The 22817-nt window shown below is 35.6% G+C and overlaps 1 protein-coding gene across 1 annotated transcript in view; it reads left to right on the top strand.

Annotated features, from left to right (window-relative positions):
- MMP16 (matrix metallopeptidase 16) overlaps positions 1-22817 on the top strand; it is a 365749-nt gene that overhangs the window by 183093 nt on the left and 159839 nt on the right. The gene's annotated exons all lie outside the window — the stretch shown is intronic.

Below are 22817 nucleotides of genomic sequence, written 5' to 3'. Positions count from 1 at the left end.
ACTTATGTATATATACTTATATATACTTATATGCATATTGATATCTATCTATACCTTTGTGTCCATTATTCTGTTTGAATAGAAATTCCTTTGAAGGTCCTAATTAACTTCCAGCATCATTCTAGTTATTTTCTTTTCTATTCAAATGGCAATATGTCAGAGAAGTTTCTCTGAATGAAAGATAGCTCAAGCAGTGGAGGGAGGGGGAATTACAAATTGGTGATAAGAATTGCTGTAGTTAGTTGAATACCTGCGTCATAATTTACCTTTATCAAAATAAATTAATAATAAAGAGAAAAGAGATAGATACCACCTTTATATGAGAGCCTTTTAGGAGCATTAAACTTAAAGATGCAGACTTTAAATAGATATTTAGGAAACACCATCAAATGAAAGAAACTACTGTTTTAAAATATTCCTTTATTTATATTTACCAGGAAAATAGGCCCATAAGTATCAAGCTTCTTTTAGTTGCTTTCTAATGACTTACCAAGGCCCTTTTGAATTATGACAATATCACTGTGCTTTTAGTTTGACTTTAAGGGCATGCTTGTAAGACTGCCATCTCTGTTGTGTTGCAAAAATCATCATCATCATAAACAATAACAACAAAACCTAAATGCTAAAAGTTAAAAAAAAAGATTTTCATAACTTCTACATGACTAACCAATTGTTAGATACTACCATGTCCATCATAATTTCTAAGTACCTACCTCAAGTAAGTTTGCAGTTACTGAAACAACTTGATAGTTGTTTGATTTAGTTCTCTTCAGTTTGTAAGTATATGTGCCATATGGGGGAAATTAAAAAAAAAAAAACTTGATGGCATCTGTCACTTCCTCTTTGGTCTAGCAGTCTCATAACACTGTGAGAGAAAGTGATCAGATATATCTGTTGGGGATTTTTTTTTCACAAAGTCATGAAAAGCCTTATGGTATTCTTTTGGAAATGTTTGCCTGTTGATTTGAGAGATATTTGTAGTGTCATTCCATTAAAGTGAAATGGTTTCCATTCCTGAATCCTCAGTTTCTCTTGTTTGAAATTAGAAAAAGCCAAAAGGGGTGGGATGGAGTCCTTTGAGATTCCTCAGTGATACACAAATCTTGGTGACTAAATAGCACAGGTAGCTGGCTCTCTTTAGAACATCTTTCTTGATATTCTGAATGCTTTGCATAGGTATAGCCTCACAAACCTCTTGGCAACTACTGCATTGCTGTTTAGATGTCTGCTCCTTAGAATCAAAGACCTTATCAAATAATCTACTTCCTTATAAATCATTCCCATTCCAGCCCTCTTCCCATTATACAGTACCCATTAACTGTTTCTTAGGTAATAACTTACAAGCTAATTTCTTTTCTCTTTTTGAGTCTCATTCATGGATCTCCTGTTACAGTGGTGTAAAACATCAAAAACAGAAAGAAATTTAATTTTGGTCTACCATGTGATAGTTATTGGGAACGTGAAGACAAAAATGTAACAGCAAGTCAGATTCTAGTAATAACTGGCATTTATTTAGCGCTATAACTTTTGCAGAACTCTTTACATGTGTTTTCTCATTTGATTTTCACAACAACTCTGTGATGTAGGTGCGAATGTTATTGCCTTTTTACAGATGAGGAAACTGAGACTCAGAGAGATTAAGTGATTTATTGTTGTTCAGTCATTTCAGTCATGCATGACTCTTCATGAACTCATTTGTATTTTCTTGGCAAAGGTAGTAGAATGATTTGTCATTGCCTTCTCCAGCTCATTTTATGGATGAGGAGACTGAGGCAAACAGGGTTAAGTGGCTTGCCCAGAGTCAAACAGCTAGTAAGTGTCAGAGACTAGATTTGAACTCAGGTCTTCTTGACTCCAGACCTAGTTCTCTATCTACTGCACCACCTAGCTGGCCCTAAGTGATTTATCCTTATAGCTAATAAGTGTCTGATGCAGACTTGAACTCAAGTGTTCTTAACTCCATGTCTAACACTCTCTTTTTCTATATTCTATAGATAGCTGCCTTCCTGGTGAGACACTGATAAGTATAGACACTCTAGATACAAAGTAATTATAAAATGATATTGTGTATGGTTAAAAACCAACAGTTGGCAGGGGTTGGGGGGGTAAGATCAGAAAAATTAGGAAGGGCTTGAAAAGCCTAACAAGGTGGAGGGGGTGTATGTTATCCTAGACTCAATATGGAGCTACTGTAGTTTATTAAGTAGGGGAGATAGATAGTAACAAAAATGTACTTTGAAGACTTCCCCTTCTGGGAGCCAAGATGGCAGAGTAAAAAGGTAGTCGCTCTCACTCTCCCCTATCAACCTCTGAAAACCCAGAAAACATCACCCCAGAAAAAAACCCTGGAACACCTGAACTAGAAGAAAGACAGGGAGCAGCAGTGCAGCAGCCCAGCAAATGGGTCTCCCAGTGCCTCAGCAAAAATAAGGGAAGCAGCACTACAAAAGGACCCAGATGGGAAAGTACCCTACAGCATTCATCTGAAAAGAGCTGAAAAAAGCAACTTAAAGTCTTCTTAAAGTCCGAGCCTTGCTGATTCTAGCCCAACATGAGGTAAGCTGTCAGAACCTCCAACTGTCAACCAGGAAGAGATCCTGAAGCCCGGGGGGTAGAGCAGGCAAACACCAACACCTGGACCTCCGAGTGCCTCAGTGAGGGCAGGGGGAACCAGTAGAAACCAGCTCAGGAAAACACTAGGTGCCTCGGTACTCTACCTCAAAGGAATCTTCCAGTGCATTAGCAGAAACCAGGGAAGCAGCATTGCAAGGGGCCCCAGGCAGATAAACACCCTGCAGCACCCATCTAAAAGGAGCTGAAGAAAGCTAAAGGAAAGGAAAAGCAGGCAACCTAGAATTGCCTGAAAGTTCCAGCCTTGCTGATTCCAGCCCAACACGAGGTAAGCTGCCAGAAACCTACAGCCTCCAATTGCCAACATAAGAGGCCCCAGCACACAAAGCCAGTGACCAAGACCTAGGCTCCCAACACAAGAAGCTTGGGTCAGTGCCCTCTGTTCCCCAGCAGGAGAGCTCAATCTCTTTAAAGGCCAGGGAACAAAGAAACCATGAGTAAAAAGAAACATAACATAAATTCATATTATGAGAAGAGTGGAGACCAAGACAGAAATTCTGAAGAGGACAACATTGTCAACAAACCCACATCTGCAACAACAAAAGGGAATATGAACTGGTCTGAAGACCAAAAAGCCTTCTTAGAAGACCTCAAGAAGGATTTTAATATTCAAATGAAAGAGGTAGAAGAGTCCTTCAAAAATACAGTTGGCCAATTGGAAAAAAAATACACTGAAGAAAACAAGTCCCTAAAAAGCACAGTTGGCCAATTGAAGAAGGAAGTACAAAAACTAACAGAAGAGTACACTGAAGAAAACAAGTACATAAAAAACACAATTGGCCAACTGAAGAAGGAAGTACAAAAACTAACAGAAGAAAACAATCTGTTAAAAACTAGAATTGGATAAACGGAAACTAATGACTCTATGAGAGAGCAAGAATCAGTGACACAGAAACAAAAAAATGAAAAAATAGATGAAAATGTAAAATACCTCATTGGTAAAACAACCGACCTGGAAAATCAATCCAGGAGAGACAATTTAAAAATCATTGGACTACCTGAAAATCATGATAAAAAAAGAGCCTGGACAGTATCTTTCAGGAAATCATAAAAGAAAACTGCCTTGAAGTCCTAGAACCAGAAGGGAAAATAGCCATAGAAAGAATACCCTGCTCACCACCTGAAAGAGATCCCAAATTGACAACACCAAGGAATATAATAGCAAAATTCCAAAATTACCAGATGAAAGAGAAGGTGCTCCAAGCAGCCAGAAAGAAACAGTTTAAATATCATGGAACCACAGTCAGGATTACACAGGACCTTGCAGCTTCTACATTAAAAGACCACAGGGCATGGAACATGATATTCCATAAGGCAGAGGAGCTTGGATTGCAGCCAAGGATCAACTACCCTGCAAAAGTGAGCATGATTTTTCAAGGGAGAAGATGGATATTCAACGAAATAGGGGACTTCCAAACCTTCCTCAGAAAGAGACCAGAGCTCAACAAAAAATTTGATCTTCAAGTACAGGACTCAAGAAGGACTTAAAAAGGTAAATGGCACAGAAAGATACAATATGTTTTAATAAGGGTGGAGTGTTTACATCCCTACAAGGGAAGATGACCCTTGCAACTCTTGAGAACTGTATTGTTATTATACCATGTTAAAGGAGTATACATGAAGGGGGTAGATATTAGTTGACTTTGATGTAATGATAAAAAAAAATCTAATCAAGTAGGTTAAATGGATCCAAGTAAGTGGAATAGTCTGGTCTTAGAAAATGTACTGAGAAAGGAGGGGGCAGACAAGGGTAAATTACATTACAGGAAAAGAGGGAAAATCCTATTACAGCAGAGGGAAAGAAGGGAGGGGGGATGAGCATTGTTTGAACCTTGCTCTCATCAGATTTGGCTCAAGAAGAGAATAACATAATCAGTTAAGTATAGAAATCTAACTTGCCCTATGGGCAGTAGGAGGGAAAAGGGGAAAGAAAGGGAGGGGGGATGGAAGGGAGGGAAGAAGCTAAGGGGAAGAGGGGGGAGGGGGAAAATAGAAGGGAGGAGAGACTGAAGGAGGTGGTGGTCAAAAGCAAAGTCCTGGTAAGGGGGGAAAGGGAGAGAGGAGAAAGAAAAGCATAAACAGGGGGCAAAGGATGGAGAAAAAGACACAGATAGTAATCATAACTGTGAAAGTTGAATTGCTATCTTTTTTTTCTCTGCTGTTGAGTTTTGTTGCCTCTTTCTGATGGTTCCTCCTATTGGTTTAATTTTTACTTACAACTTCACTAAGGTGAAAATATGTTTAATGGGATTGTAAATGTTTAACCTATATCAGATTGTGCACTGTTTTGGGGAGGGAGTGGGGAGGAAGGGGGAGAAAAATTTTAAACTCAAAAGCATATGGAAGTGATTGTTGATAAATCAAAATAAATTAATAAAATATTCAATTTAAAAAATGTGCTTTGAAGGAAGGCATGAATTGTTTGAGGTACATGTGAGGAGACAGAATAGAGAAACAAATGTATATACAAGTAGTCATTTTTGGTAGAAGAGAGGAGAGGGGAGTAATGTGCGAATATTCTTGGATGATAGATTTAAATTGTTTGAAAGGTGCTTTAAATGTCATACAGAAGAGTTTCTCTTTTATTCTTGCGACAACAGGAATCAACTGAAACTTGGTTTGAGCCAGAGAAGTAAAATAGACAGAGGTATGCTTTAGTGATATAATTTTAACAGCTGTGAAGGGTATGTATTGTTGTTGTTGTTATTCAGGTATTTCACTTGTGTCTGACTCTTCATGACCTCATTTAGGGTTTTCTTGGCAAAGGTACTGGAGTGGTTTGTCATTTTCTTCTCCAGCTTATTTTACATATGAAGAAACCAGGGCCAGCAGGGTAAAGTGACTTGCCCAGGGTCACACAGTTAGTAATTGTCTGGGCCAGATTTGAACTCAGGAAGAAGGTCTTCTTGACTCCAGCATGGCACTCTATCTACTTTACCACTTAGCTGCCCCTAGTGAATGTATTAGAGGAGAAACTGGAGGCAAATAACCAATTAGAAGGCTATCATCCTGGAAAAAATGGTAAGTTTCTAAATTAGGTTGTAACTAAATCAGTGGGAAAATAAGGGATAGATATGAATGATGTTATAGATATAGAATTAACTGGTCTTACCAACTGATTGAATATGTGGGGTGAATGAGATTGAGGAAGGGAGAATGATTCTGAGGTTGTGAATTTATATCACTCCAAAGTTGGAACTGCACTTAAGGTAAAATGGAAACTGCTTTTAAAAAAAAGGGGTAGATTTTCAGGGAAATGCAATGATTTCTGTTTTGTATATGTTGAATTTGAAATGCCTACAAACTGTTATTTCTGAAGAGTGACGCTGCCACACCAGGATTGCAATTATGGAAGAAGAAGTGCCAGTGGAAAACTGCATAGGTGGACACTTCTCACTTCTTTGCCTCCATGCCCAGCTCCTCAGTTAAAGTAGAGCAGGCAGTCCAATCTAAGTTGTCTAAGGCATTCAGGTCTCAAATTAAGAGTTGTAGACAAAGAATTGATAGGGCACTAATAGGAGATGTTTTTACTAGCCATGAGGCTAGATAGTGAACTACTCTGGGCCACTGAATCTAGGTATTCCTGAATTACCTAATAAGAAGGAAGAATAAAAGCAGGGAGCCAGGAAAATTAAATCTAACAGTGGAACAGAATGAAAATGGCTGGAGTCCAGGATCCATTGTCTCTAGCCCGAACTGGTCTCTAGGTCTGATAAGCCCTAAAATACACACAGCCTCGTGTTATACCAGTTAAACTAGATTCACTGACTCACTACTTACAGGATATCTAGGAGGATATCTCCAGCTAGAAGTTGTTGATGAGGGTTTAGGGTTTAAGGTTTAAGAAGGAAAGAAGAAACCTGGATAATGTTGATTTAGGAGTCATAGCTTTGATAAGTGAACCTATATGAGCTGATGAAATCAAGAAGAGAGTCTAGAGGCTAGAGGGAAGATAAGATGGCCTGCTGAAACCTGGGGTACACCCACAAAATTAGTCATCAGTGATGACGATCTATCAAAGGAGACTGAGAAGAAATAGATATGTGAAAAAAAGGAGTTGAGGGTCACATAAGAGAAAGATAAAGACTAGAATTTCTATTTGATTGATATAGGCATTTCCTGGATAAGGAAATTTCTTCTCCCGATATAGGTCATCACCTTTTGTTATTTTCATGTTGTCTTCTCCATTAGACTGTGAGATTTTTAAGAGGAAGAACTGTCTTTTTCTTTTCTTTGTATTCTCAGCATTTAGTATGGTGCCTGACACGTAGTAGGCATTTAATAAATGTTTATTAACTGACCGAAGATCTATAAAAAGTTGGGGAAAATTATAATTCCCTTTTATACACTTCAATTTGAACAACTTTTTAGAAAGAAATAGAATCCCTCATGACCCTGCACATTTATTGGTTTTCCTGCAGTAGCTGCCATTGTACATTTTTGTTAGGATAAAATTCTCCCCGCTTCGCGCTTCTCAGAACATTTTGGGGGTCACACGATCATAGCTATGACAGACTTTCACCAAGCGGATAACTTTGTCGATTTTTAACATTTTTTTCTTTATTTTCCATTAATTCAGCTTAAGAAATGCAAAAATAATTGTGTTACTCTTCAAAATTAGAAGTGCTATAGTTCTCTCAATTCTGACAGCATTAAGTAATAATAAGGGCCAATATGTACATAATGCTTTGAGATTTGCAAAACATTTTACAATTATATTTTACAGCACTTTCATTTCATCTTCACAATGATTCTTTGAGGTACGTGGTATTCTTATCCCAATTTACAGAGGAGGAAACTGGTGCTGAGAGGTTAAGTGACTTGTCTTAAAATATGTACTTGTAAGTGTGTGAAGCAGGATTCTAACTCAGGGCTTTCAAACTCCAAGTCTAGCAATCTATTCACTATGAAATTCTGCCTCCTGTAGTACCAACAAGTTAATTTACCACAGATTAACTGACTGCATACATGATTAGTTATGATTTTTCTGAAGGCATTAATATGGAATTCAAAAAATTAATTCAACAAACTTTTATTAGGCATCTACTGTGTGACACCAAGCAATGTACTTGGTGTTAAGAGAGATACAAAATGGAGACAAGCCAAAGTCTTTGCCTTCATGAAAGAAGAAAACAAATTAAATATGTAAAATGGCATATTATCCAACAACAACTTTTTTCAAATACAAATACAGAATCCCTTTCTATGAAATGCTCTCATCTGTTCATTAAAGAGCAACTCAGATACTTTTTAACCAAGAAATTTTCCCAGCCTCTGCCCATCATTTCATCACAAGATGTATTTGACTAGCTATCCAGTCAGCTATTCTCTTGAAGGTGTTCACTCCCTACAGCTAGTGACATTTTCCATCCTTGGATTTTACATAGTACTTTGTTTTGTATGTCTCTAATTCATCTATCATGTATAGTTATCTATATATGTATTCTATATCTTTACTAGACTGCTCTGTGGTCAGTAAGAACATAAGAAATGGTGATTGGATTGGATTGAATTAAATTGGCATTCATAAGCACCTTATAATAATTTTTGTTCTGAAAAAAAATAATTAATATGGAGAAATACTTGGATTCAAGTCCTTTCTCTAACATGTACCTTGGGCAAGTCACTCTCTCAGTGCTCTGATTCATTGTAAATAAAAACATTTATTTACTATTTTATTCCCCCCTTACATGTAAAATAATTTTTAACATTCATATTTTTTAAATTGAGTTTCAAATTCTCTCCCTCCCTGATCTTCCTCCCCCTTATTGATAAGGCAAGCATTTTGATAATAGGTTATACATGTGCAGTCATGCTAAACGTATTTCCATATTAGTCATGTTGCAAAAGAAAACACAGACAAAAAAAAAAAACCTGTTAAGTGGGAAATTTAAAAAAAAAATTCATCTTAAAAAAAAGAAAAAAGAAAGTTTTAAAAGTATGCTTCAATCTACATATGGACCCTATCAGTTCTTTCTCTAGAGATGGACATCACTTTTCATCATAAGTCCTTCAGAATTGTCTCAGATCATTGTATTGCTGAGAATAGCCAAGTCATTCATAGTTGATCATCATACAATATTGCTCTTATGTGTACAATGTTCTCCTGGTTCAGCTCATTTCACACATTGTATCAGTTCATATAAGCCTTTCCATGTTTTTCTGACAACATCCTGCTGTCATTTCTTATAGTACAATAGTATTCTATAACCATCATATATCACAACTTCTTCAGTCATTCCCCACTTGATGGGCATCCCCTCAACTGCCAATTCTTTGCCACCATAAAAAAGAGCTGTTATAAATTCTTTTGTACATATAGGTCTTTTTCCTGTTTTTTTTTTAAACTCTTGGTATATAGATCTAGTACTAGTATTTCTGTGCCAAAGGGTATGTTCAGTTTTATTGCCCTGTGGGCATTGTTCCAAATTGCTTTCCAGTAGGGTTGAATTAGTTCACAACTCCTCGAAGAGTAGGTTAGTGTTTCAATTTTCCCATATCCCCACCAACATTTGTCATTTTACTGTTCTATTAGTCAGTCTGATAGGTGTGGGGTGGTACATCAGAGTTGTTTTAATTTGCATTTCTCTAATCAACAGGGATTTAGAGCATTTTTTCATATGACTATAGATAGCTTTGATTACTTTATCTGAAAACTGCCTGTTAATATCTTGACCATTTGTCATTTGGGGAATGGCTCTTACTTTTTTATAAATTTGACTCAGTTCTCCATATATTTGAGAAATGAGGCCTTTATCATTGAAACTTAATATAAACTTTTTTTCATAAATATATATATTTCCCTTCATCCTATTTTTCCCCTTGTTTATCTTATTCTCTCTCCTCTTTCACCCTGTTCATCCACAAAAGTGTTTTCCTTCTGACTACCTCCTCTCTCCGTATGCTCTCCCTTTTATCACCCGTCTTTCTCTTATCTTTTCTCTCCTACTTTCCTGTAGGGTAAGATACATGTGTATACTCAACTGAGTGTGTATGTTATTCCCTCTTTGAGCCAGCTTCAGTTAGAATAAGGTTTAAGCAGTCCCCCCTCACTTTCCCCTGCACTGCAAAAGCTCTTTCTTGCCCTCTTTTATATGAGATAATTTATTCCATTCTGTCCCCCTTTCTGCTTCTCTCATTGCATTCCTCTTTCTCATCCCTAAATGTTTTTTAAGATCATCCTATCATATTCAACTCTCACCTGTGCCCTCTGTCTATGTACAACCCTTCTAACTGCCTTAATAATAACGAAGTTCTTAGGTGTTACAATTATATTCTTCCATGTCAGAATGCAAACAATTTTACCTTATTGAATCCCTTATGATTTCTCTTTCCTAGTTACCTTTTTAAATATCTCTTGAGTCTTGTGGTGGTATGTCATATTTTCTATTCAGCTCTGATCTTTTCATCAGGAATGCTTGAAGATCTTCTATTTTGGGGCAGGTGGTGGTGCAGTGGATAGAGGACCGGCCCTGAAGTCAGGAGAACCTGAGTTCAAATCTGGCCTTAGGCCAAACACTTGACACTTACCAGCTATGTGACCCTGTGCAAGTCACTTAACCTCAATTGCCTAAAATGAAAAAAAGGAAAAAAAAAAGAAATTTTCTATTTCACTGAATATCCATTTCCCCCCCCTGAAGAATTATATTCAGTTTTTTCTAGGCAGATGATTCTTGGTTGTAATCCTAGATGCTTTACTTCTGAAATATATTACAAGTCCTCCTATTTTTTGATATATCAGTGCTAAATCCTAAGTAATCCTTCTTGATATTTGAATTATTTCTTTCTGGCTGCCTGCAATAGTTTCTCCTTGACCTGTGAGTTCTGGAATTTGGCTATAATATTCCTGGGAATTTTCATTTTGGGATCCCTTTCAAGAGATGATAAGCAGATTATTTCAATTTTTATTTTACCCTCTGGTTCTAGAATATCAGGGCAGTTTTCTTTTTTATAATTTCTAGAAAGATCATGTATAGGCTCTTTTTTTTGTCATGTGTTTCAGGTAATCCAATAATTCTTAAATTATCTCTTCTTGATTTATTTCCCAGGTCAGTTTTTTTTATGAGATAGTTCACATTTTCTTTTTCATTCTTTTGATTTTGTTTTATATCTTCTTGCTCTCTCATGGAGTCATTGGCTTCATCTTGCCCAAATGTATTTTTTATGGAATTATTTTCTTCAGTGAGCTTTTCCACTTGGTCAATTTTACTTTTTAAGGAGTTCTTTCCTTCAGTGAATTTTTGTATGTATTTTTCCATGTGGCCACTTCTCCTTTTTAAGGCATTCTTCTCTTCATTGGATTTTTGTGCCTCTTTTACCATTTTGCCTAATCTGGTTTTTAATGTGTTATTTTCTTTTTTTATTAATTTATTTTTATTTATCAACAATCACTTGCATAAGCTTTTGATTCCCCTCCCTTCCCACTTCTCTCCTTAAGATGGCAGGCAATCTGATATAGGCTATACATAAACATTCCTATTTAACATATTTTTCACATTAATCTCATAAGGAAGAATTGGAACCAGTAGAAGGGAGCACAAAAAAGAGGAAACAAAACAAAACCAAAGGAAAAAAAGAGCAAATAGTATACTTAGATCTGCATTCAAACTCCATACTTTTCTCTTTGGATGTGGATGGCATTTTCTATCATGAGACTTTTGGAGATGTGTTAGATCCATGCATTGCTGAGAAGGGCTAGGTCTATCAATGTTAGTCATGGCACAACATGGCTATTACTGTGTACAGCATTCTCCTCAGCATCAGACCGTGCAAGTTTTTCCAGGTTTTTCTGAAGTCTGCCTGCTCATCATTTCTTATAGCACAAAAGTATTCAATTACATTCGTATACCACCACTTGTTCAGCCATTCCTCAATTGATGGGCATCCCCTCAATTTCCAATTTTTTGTCACCACAGAAAGAACTGCTATAAATATTTTTGCACATGTGGGTACTTTTCCCATTTGTATGATCTCTTTGAGATACAGCCCTAGATGTGGTATTTCTAGGTCAGAGGGTATGCACATTTTTATAGCCCTTTGGATAGAGTTCCAAATTGCTTTCCAAAATGGTTGCATCATTTCACAACTCCACCAACAACATGTTAGAGTTCCAATTTTCTCACATCTTCTTCATCATTTATCAATTTCCTATTTTATCATGTTGGCCAATCTGATAGGCATGATCTTGAACCTAACATTGTTTTGATTTGCATTTCTAATCAGTAGTGATTTAGAGAATTTTTTTCATATGAATATAGATGGCTTTAACTTCTTCATCTGAGAACTGCCTGTTCCTATCCTTTGACAGTTTTCAATTGGTAAATGACTTATATTCTTATAAATTTGACTTAGTTCTCTATATATTTTAGAAATGAGGGATTTATCAGAGATATTGGCTATAAAAATTGTTTCCCAGCTTTTTGCTTCTCTCCTAATCTTAGTTGCATTGGCTTTGTTTGTGCAAAAAATTTTCAATTTAACGTAATAAAAATTATCCATTTTGCATTTCATAGTGTTCTCTGTCTCCTGTTTAGTCATAAATTCTTCTGTTCTCCATAAATCTGACAGGTAAATTATTCCATTATCTCCCAATTTACTTATAGTATCAACCTTTATATCTAAATCATGAAGCCATTCTGACTTTAGTTTGGTATATGGTGTGAGATGTTGATCTATGCCTAGTTTCTGACATATTCTTTTCCAGTTTTCCCAGCAGTTTTTGTCAAATAGTGAGTTCTTATCCCAGAAGCTGGGGTCTTTGGATTTATCAAATATGAGATTACTATAGTCTTTAACTACTGTGTCTTGCATACTTAACCTCTTCCACTGATCCACCACTCTGTTTCTTAGCCAGTGCCATGTAGTTTTGATGATTGCTGCTTTGCAATACAATTTAAGATCTGGAACAGCTAAGCCACCTTCTCCTGCATTTCTTTTCATTAGTTCTCTTGATATTCTAGACCTTTTGTTATTACAAATGAATCTTGCTAGCTCTATAAAATTATTTTTTGGTAGTTTAATTGGTATAGAACTGAATAAGTAAGTTAGCATAGGTAGAATTGTCATTTTCTTTATATTAGCTTGGAATACCCATGAGCAACTGATATTTTTCCAATTATTTAGATTTCACTTTATTTGTGTGAAAATTTTTGTGTAATTGTGTTCATATAGTTCCTGGGTTTGTTTCAGCACGTAGACTCTTAAGTGTTTTATAATGTCTACAGTAACTTTAAATGCTATTTCTTTTTCTATCTCTTGATGTTGGGCTTTTTTGGTAATATGTAGAAATGCCGATTATTTATGTGGGTTTCCTTTGTAGCCTGTAACTGCTGAAGTTGTTTATTATTTCAAGTAGTTTTTAACTTGATTCTCTAGGATTCTTCAAGTATATCATCATATCATCTGCAAAGAGTGATAGCTTTGTTTCTTCATTAACTATTCTAATACCTTCAATTTCTTTTTCTTCTGTTATTGCTAAAGCTAACTTTTTAAAAATTTTATTTTTATTTTGATTTATCAGCAATCACTTCCATATGCTTTTGAGTTGAAAATTTTTCTCTCCCCCCCCCACTCTCCCCAAGATGGTGCACAATCTGATATAGGCTTTACATTTATATACTCATTAAACATATTTTCACATTAGTGAAGTTGTAAGTAAAAATTAAAACCAATAGAAGGAACCATCAGAAAGATGAAACAAAACTCAACAGAAGGTAAAAATAAGTGATAACGATTCGAATTCCATAATTCTTTCTTTGGATGTGGACAGCATTTTCCATCCCGAGACCTCTGGAAGTGTCTTAGATCCTTGTAATGCTGAGAAGGGTTCAGTTTAACAATATTAGTCATTGTATAATGTGGCTGTTATTGTGTACAAAGTCCGCTTGGTTCTGCTCACTTCACTCAGCATCAGACCACATAAGTCTTTCCAGGCTTTTCTGAAGTCAGCCTGTTCATCATTTCTTATAGCACAATAGTATTCCATTACATTCATATACCACAACTTGCTCAGCCATTCCCCAATTGATGGGCGTCCTCTCAATTTCCAATTCTTTGCCACCACAAAAACAGCTGTAAAGATAACTTTTTTCGATACCATATTGAACAGTAGTGATAATGGATATCCTTATTTCATCTCCATCTTATCCCTATTACATATGATGCTTGCTGAAGGCTTTAGGTAGATGCTACTTATTATTTTAAACAAGACTCCATTTATTCCTATGCTCTCTAGTGTTTTTTTTTGGGAGGGGTCTAGTGTTTTTAATTGGAATTGGTGTTGTATTTTGTCAAAAGCTTTTTTAGCATCTATTGGTTTCTGTTAGTTTTGTTGCTGATATGATCAAGTATGCTGATAATTTTCCTAATATTGAACGTGTTATTTTCTTCAGTATTTTTTCTGCCTCCTTTGCCAAGCAGTTAAATCTTTTTTCATGATTTTCTTGCATCACTTTCATATATTTTCCCAATTTTTCTTTTATCTCTCTTATTTGATTTTTTAGAACACTTTTTTGAGCTCTTCCAGGGCCTGCCACCAATTCACATTTTTCTTTGAGATTTTGGATGTAGCAGGTTTGACTTTGTCGTTTTCTTCTGAGCTTTTTTTTTTAATCTTCCCTGTCACAATGGTAAATTTTATATGGTCAGGAACTTTTTGTTGTTATGATTTGTTCATTTTTGCAACCTATTTCTTGACTTATAACTTGATATGTTAAAGTTTGGTCCTGCTCCCTGGATAGAGGACACTGTCTCAAGCTTCATATTTTTTGTACAGTTTTTTTTTCAGAGCTAGTTTTGGGTGTCTGAGTTTTCAGTTTTTCCAGGTGGTATGATCTAAGGAGAGGTGTTTTACTGCTCTCGTGGCCTGTGCCCTTGTCTATGAGCAGCCATAAGCACTCTTTTATTCCCTGGAGTCATGACCAGGGTCATGTAGCCACAAGCTCTTCCTCACTCTAGGCAATAGAACAGAGTACTGTACCCCCTGCTAGCAAAGGGACCTCTGTCCTCCTTATGACTAGTTATCAGACTCCTTTGCCCTCTTTGGGATAAGAGATCCAGAAGCCACCACTATAGCTGATGATTCAGTTGCCCCCAAAACCTGCAGCTGGTTTGCTGGGGTGCAGCATGTGCTCCACTCTCGTCCTGGTGTGGCAGATCTTTCTTGCCATCCTTACAAATTGTTTTGTGCCGAAAATTGTTTTGCCCCATCTTTTTGTGAGTTCTGCTGCTCCAGAATGCATTTTGAGGTGTTATTTAAAGTTGCTTGGAGGGAAATTTGTGAGAACTCAGGCAAATCCCTTCCTTTTCTCCACCATCTTCATTTTGCCCCCTCTAATGATTCTTTAAGACTATGTTATACAGCAGGTATCAATCTCTATTGGTACGATGAGTTTCCTCACTTGGGAGTTTCCTAGAATAATGAAATTACAGGTTCAGTATACATTCCATGAAGATGCCATGACCATGAACACAACATTTAGCCCCCTTGAGCCTGTTTCTACACCTTTTAGCCTGGATTGATACATGTACTATCTGACATTACAATGTTTTGTGAGAAAAAGTGCTTCGTAAACCTTAAATCACTTTATAAATGTGAAATATGAAGGCATATTTTTATATCTGCCAGTTCTTAGACAAGGAAAGTGCTCCACTTGGAATCATTGATACAGATCTATTAAGAACTGCCTTCAAGAAAAGTAGATTCATTTTTTTCATGTGTATGCAATGTCCTCAATTAAATTGTATCTTCCTAGAAGATTAGAACTATATAATAAACTTCATTTTATCAGATCCTCAGAGTTGGCAGAGACCTTAAGAGTTCATTCTGCACATTTCCTGTATAATATACCTGTAAATTGGTCAGCATGCCTTCAGAGTTTCTTTACGTCCACCTTAGTCTCTCACGTAGTGCCTTAGCTATACTAGGTGCCTGACAAATACTTGTTCGTTAGTTGATATTTGACATGAACCTTTATAATTTAGTTCCGCTTCACTTTATGTCAAGTCTCTTTGATTGCTTCATTTTCAATGTACTCACCATTATATTTTTCTGCCATTTGGATGACCTGTGTACAGTTTTTCCTGTTGCCACAGAGATAAGAGCTTAATGGTTGTTAACATTATCCCATTAAATATAATTTTACTTGTGTTTATTTTCACATTGTACATAATATTTAATTCTTGAAATGTATTGCAACTTTCAAGTACCAAAGTAGTTAACTTTGACCTTGTTCTTGGCCACAGAATTTACATTCTAAACAAGGCCATATGTAACCAAGAATAGTGTGCACCTAAGGTCCAAATTGATAGTAAAGAATATTTTTCTAAAGTTCTTTCTTTTGAAAAGTCTCCATTCTTCCACAACATTTTACCTAATATTTACTTTTCATAGTGTTTTGGGTTCAATACAAAGGCCCTGTGCACACAGAATATACAATTTGGAAGCAAGTATTATATGCATATAATGTAAGAACATGTTATGCTAATAGGAGAGGAGTATAGAGGTTGTTAATGAGTAATGATTTCCATCCCAGGACCATTTTTCATCTTGCTCTTTGCACTAATATAGCTGATTGAGCATGGAGATCCTATTGACTTCAAAGAGAACTCCACATTTGTATCAACTTCACAGGATACAGAACAAAATGAAAAATGGGGACTCTGTGACTAAGACCTAAAGGTCTGTGTACTTAAAATTGCTGCTACAAATCTCTCAAGCTTCTCTGAAATGCTAGGTGCTTGGGAAATATCTAGTCATTAGTCTAAAAGGCCATGAAAGTTTGCTTATAGGAAAAGAAATATTAATATTCCATTCTGTCATTACTTATCCTCTAAAAATAAAAAAGAGAACTTGTAGAAATGTCAAAATATTACCTCTGAAACCTTTATGAGTAATCTTTGACCACTTTATATAGTCTTCTTCTTTTAAAAGGTTGCAGCAAGACTTTAAATCCTGCCTTGAGACACTTTGTGTGACTCTAGGCAAGTTACTTAATCTCTCTCAAATTCACTTTTCTTGTCTATAAAATGGGAATAATAATAACACCAATCTCACATAGATGAGGATCAAATGAGATAACACATATAAAGTGTTTTGCAATCCTAATGCTTTATTATATTATTAATATCATTATTACTAGTTCAAAGTACAAGACCATTCATTATAGGCACTTAATAAATGAATAGCATTAAATTAAGCATGTATTGTTCTTAAAAGATGAATAACTGCATAATATCTTCTTTTTTGCAAAACTGTTGTAGTAATAGTGAACTTGTAATCAATAAATTAGTTAGTTTTTAGTTCCTGGATGCAACCTTGGACAAGCAAGTTCATTCACAATTTTGGCCCTGTTTTCTCATCTATAAAATAAAATAGATAATCTTCAAAGTTTCTTCCAACACATAGATTTTATGTTTTAACTTTTTCTGTATTTCTATCCCCAATTAGTTGTCTTCCTGAAAATAATGTGATCCAGAAAGTTAAGGCCCATTCTTAAACAAAACTACAAAATAATTATTGCTTACCACATTATTCGAATGGTCATTTTTTAGCTGTTCATGGCAAATAAGCATTAAGAAGAGAAACTGTAGTGTAGAGTTCAGCAGGAGAAAGAATTTAACACACTGTTCTCAAAACTTTTTGAACATGTACTCATATCAGTTAAAAATATTTTGAGGACTATAATGTGTGTGTATATAATATATATATATATATGTGCATGTATATGTATATATATATATGTATTCACTCATTTACAAATTATATAGTGCACAACTGTGTTAATGATTATTTTCATTTTAATACTTACACAAGAAGAGAAATTTTAGAAGTATGTGATGAATAAATTATATTGGTTCCTCAAAATAATAGCAAAGTATTAAAATTATTTTATTTAAAAAATATTGACATATAGTCTGGACATAGCCTAGATTTCCTTCTGTCTCTCTCCCTTCCCTGTCCTCAGAGGGCATACCTTATAGCAAAGTGTATTTAAAAAAGAAATAAAAGGAATATGATGGGAAAAAACAGAAAATCTGATCAATATCTAAAAAAAAAACCCTTCCTTTTATGTGTAATGGATCATGAATCCCCCCACTCCCCACTTCTGCAAAGGATTTGTGAGAGGTATTCTTTCATATATGTTATTTCTTTTAAATTTCACAGCATTAATTTCAATTGTTTTATGGTTGATGTTCTTTCAATTTATTTTAGTTTAGTTCCTGTGCATATTATTTTCCTGGCTCTGATTATTAGCTCAGTCTGCATGTGTTCATGTAAGACTTTTCATGCCATGTTCATCATGTTTATAATTTCTTATAACCTGGCAGTATTCCTTTACATTCATTTACCACGTTTTTTTCTTAACCATTCCTTAGTTATTATGTATCATTTTTGTTTCTCTTTGCCACCACAAAAAAAAAGTTATTATAAACATTTTGGGGCAAATGGAACTTTTCTTTTGGCCAATGACATCCTTGGGAATGCCTAGCAGTGGAATCTTTCGGTCAAAGGGCATAAACATTTTAGCCACTTTATATAATTCTGAATTGCTTGCCAAAATAGTTCTAGTAATTTACAATTCCACCAACAACACCTTAATGTGCCTGTCTTACAGTCCCCCCAACACTGACTATTCCTGTATTTAGTCATCTATTTTGAGGCAAGATTGAATAGCAGATAAAGTGCTAGACTCTACAGGAAGCAAATCCAGAGTTTCAATCCTGCCTCAAGTATTTTCCAACTGCATGACCCTGGACAAATAATTTAATTTCTCTCTGCCTCAGTTTTGTAACTACTAATGTCAGACGCACACACACGCGTGCGTGCATGTGCACACACACACACACATTGATTTACCATTGAAGTTTCTTGACTAAGATAGTGCCATGTTTAGACTTTCACTAAGGAAAATGATTGGGCAGTTGTGTGGATTGATTGGGAAGGGAGAGATTTGAGTCAACTATACTAAACAGCCAGTTGCTATAGTCCAAGCAACAGATGATCAGGACCCTAGATTGGGCAATGGCTATGAGAAGACATCTAATGACACAGATTCAATAGATATTTTGCAGGAACAAACAACAAGCTTCTGTGAAGGAATGCAGTTTCCTTGAGAGCAGAAATTATTTAATGCTTTCTGTTTTCATACCTGTGAAGCATGATGCCTGGCAAATAGTAGGTACTTTTTGAGTGATTGATTGTTAATTGATTTGATATATGAGACAAAGGCAAATAAGGTGACAATGATCACACTAGAATTGTAATCCTGGGTAAGTAGAGTCAGGAAAATAATATGCACTGTGGCTACCAGAATGTCAGTGGAAAGAAAACCCACTACAAAATAATGAGAAATAAATGTTATTAAAAAAAAAGAATTGGAAGAACCTAGTAGTGCCCTAAATAGGGAGGTTTGGAAGAAGGTGAGTTTTTGGGAAAAGATAATGTAATGATCTTTGTTATATGAATAAGAATCCAACTATGCTTGGCCATTGTTGTCAACTCCTTTTGTCCTACTCTCAATGAAATGTCAGAGAGTGGGACTCTTACTGACTACTAACTGCTGAGAACATGGAGCCTATCCTCTAAAGATATGTCTGCAGCAGCCACAAATAGATCTCAGAAACAAGATGCTATGATGGAGGCAGCAAATTATTTTCTATTTACATTTGACTTGCTTTGAGTGTCCAGGTAGCCAATAAGCTATAAGTACCCTGAGTAGCTGGCTCAGAAGGGGGAAGAATGGTATCCTGCATAGGGAAGGGTATGAGCAGAAGGGAGGAGTGTTAGGAGATAGGAATAGGTGGTTGGGTTAGATTTATGTCCCAATTTAGGCTATAACAGGGGTTATAAAAGAGAAGATGGGATGCAATCCATTTTCCCACTCTTTGATTGATTACACACACATGGGATCACTCTATGAACCAGATATTTGAAGAACACCATTTTAGGGGTAGTATTATAGTTTAGTTAAGGTTGTTAAGGTACTCAGCTATGAATTTATTTGATGTGAAGTGAACAAATATATTACAAGCACTCTAGGGTTTTTTTGCATATAACATTAGCAATGATATTCTTGCATGTGAATGAAAGTTTGGTATCATTCTTTGTAGTACAATTTTTTTGGAGTTTTTAATCTATTTTCTGTAGTGCAATTAGAAAAAAACTTCTCTTTGTCATAGCTTATATTTATGTTTGCCTTTTTCTTCGTCAGTAGTGATTTGTGATTTTCCTGATTACTGATAAAAGTATGGAAAAGAACCTCATTTTTAAGTCTGTTATTTTCAAGTAGAGAATTGACAATTAAAATTCTTGCATTTGTAAAACCATACAAAAGCGCTGGATTCTAATGTACTTACCTTTTTATGGCTTCAGATAGAGATAAACATTTCATAATTGTCTGAAATCTGTCATTTGAAAAAAAGAAAGGGGAATAACAATTGCCACATATTTAATAGTAGAACCTCTGTATAAGTTGGTTTGGTCCCACCTTGGATTTATTTGTGTTACAAATAAACAAAACCTGCTATTACACAATTATCTTCTGCTATTTGGTAACTCTTATTTGTATCAGTAATGGGATTGCTCTGCAAATTAATATACAAATGAAGAGTTGTGACACTGTATCATAAGGATTATAAATTTTATCTTCTGAGGATTATGAACCATGGTCATCAAAACTACTATTTTTATAGATTATTATATTAGAATTACCCGAAGTTGCCAACACAAAAATAGCAATATATTCCAGCTGCTTGAGAAATACCTAAAGAGATTATAGAAAATAAAATAATTATTTGCCTAGAAATCATACATTCAATTCAACATCATTATCAGACATAGAAGAACAAAAGAATTCAATTCACATTAGTTCTGATTAATGAAAGTAGTAGTATAAAGATAAAATTGAGAAAATCTAGATTAGATAATTAAAGAGATGATTAGTGAATATCTTGAAAAGTAAATGGTCATTACTAAGAACCAGAATAGTTTTATTTGAAACAGGTCATGCCAGACTAACTTAGATCAGAGTAATGTTGCAGCTAGAGTTTACTTTCATTTTAGGAAATCATTCAACATTTCCTGCTCTTTTTGTTGCAAAGCTGGACCAATGCTGACTAAATCATAATGAAGCTAGATGGATTTAGAAATGGTTGAATAGCTGGATTCAGATGTTAGTGATTCCATTTTTAAAGGCTTGATGGCAACTTCAACTCCTGTCCTAGGACTTTGTGTGGGATGCTATCCTCTGTACCATTTTATCCGTTATCTTGAATAAAGATATCATTAGTGGGTTATATCAAATTGGAAGATGATGCAAAGCTGGGAGGAAATAGCTACTACACTGAATGGCAAAGTCAGGTTCCAAAAACAGTCTAGAACACTATTAAATCTGAAAGAAATTGGATGTGGCAAAATGTAGTTTTATATCTGGGTTCAAAAAATGGGCTTCAGTGGAGCTAAGTGGCATACTAAATGGAGCACTGACCTTGGAGTCAGGAGGACCTGAGTTCAAATTTGGCCTCAGACAATGACCACTTCACACTTACTAGCTGTGTGACCTGAGCAAGTCACTTCATCCTGTTTGTCTTGAAAAGAAAAAAAAATTGCTTCACAAGTGTAGGATGGCAAGGCATGGTTGTAAAGCCGTTTGTCTGAAAAATGTCTGGGACTTTCAATGAACTAAAGGTTCTGAATTGGCCTTTGGATAACCAAAAAAAAAAAATTAATCTGAGCCACTTTAAAAGAAGTATAATTGAGGAGAAGATTTGGGGAAGATGGTGGAATAGATCAGAAAAATCCTACCTCTCCAGATTTCCTCCACAAATAAGACAAAATAGCACCTCAGAGTGAACATAGAATGGTAAAAATAAACAAGAGTTGGGGCAGAATAGTGGTCCTCCTGGGACAACTGGATAAGATCAAAAGAAAAATCCCACAATTTGGTCCCTATGAAGTGTAAACCCCTCCAGGCTAGGTCTGTTGAAACAGCAAGTGGCAAGACCTGGGACTAGCATGGTTGGGAGGTAGCCTCTGCCAGTGGAATTTTCACCTCCCGGACATTATGGGGAGTTGGCCACCTGAGCACAGGAAGGTTAAGGGAATTTCTGCCAATAAGGGACATCAGGCCCAACTATGCTGCCAAGATGCAGCCCTAGGTAAGAAGGAACCAGCATACACTAAGTGAATGCAGAAGTTGTGGGATGGGAATGCTACTGGCTCTGGGCACCTACAGGAGGGTGGAGTTCTTGATTTTGGTTCCAGGACCAAGGGGAGAACTAAAGGAGGTTTTGAGGCCATAGGTAACATCCCCTATACCCCAGTACTAGAGGTGATTACAGTAATAAATTGCTACAAATATAAAAAAAAAGTAATGAGCAGGAAAAGGAGAAATAACCCACCTATAGAAAGTTACTATGGGAATAGAGAAGGCTGGGGTTCAACTTCAGAGGAGGATACTGAAGCAAAAAAAAAAGCCTTTCCTACTTCAAAGAGTAACATCAAATGGTCACCTATCCAAAAAGAATTCATAGAAGAACTTAAAAATATTTTAAAAATCAAATGAGAGAGATTGTGGAAAAACTAAAACAAAACAAAACAAAAACATGAGAACAATCCATGAAGAACAAGAATATTATGAAAAGAAAATCAACTAACTGGAAAAATTAATGCATAATCTTATGGAAAAAATGACTCTTTGAAAATTAGAATTGGTAAGGGGAAGCCAGCAAAGTTACAAGAGACCAAGACAACATAAAACAAAATATAAAGAATGAAAACTTAGAAGAGAATGGAAAACATTTTATAAGAAAAACAACTGATGTGGAGAACAGTTGAAGGAGAAAAAACATAAGAATAATCAGACTACCTAAAAGCTATGATCAAAAAAAGATTCTTGATACAATAATGCAGGAAATAATTAAAGAAAATTGCCCTGAACCATTAGAAAAAGAGGGGAAAGTAGAAATAGTAAAAAAAAATCCACCAATCACCACTTCAATGAGATAAAACAAGAAAAAACCTACAGGAGTATCATAGTCTAATTCCAAAACCCCCAGCTCAAGGAGAAAACATGAGCAACGAGAAAAAAAATAATTCAAATATGGCAGAGCCACAGTTAGAATCACAAAAGACCTAGCAGCAATGACCCTAAAAGATCACAGGTCTTAGAACGCTATATATTGAAGAG

Source organism: Phascolarctos cinereus, unplaced genomic scaffold (genome assembly GCF_003287225.1).
Source record: "Phascolarctos cinereus isolate Bilbo 61053 unplaced genomic scaffold, phaCin_HiC Scaffold_4;HRSCAF=312, whole genome shotgun sequence".
Lineage (NCBI taxonomy): Eukaryota > Metazoa > Chordata > Mammalia > Diprotodontia > Phascolarctidae > Phascolarctos > Phascolarctos cinereus.
The sequence above is the reverse complement of the archived record's forward strand: the minus strand, read 5'-3'. Positions and strand labels throughout refer to the sequence as shown.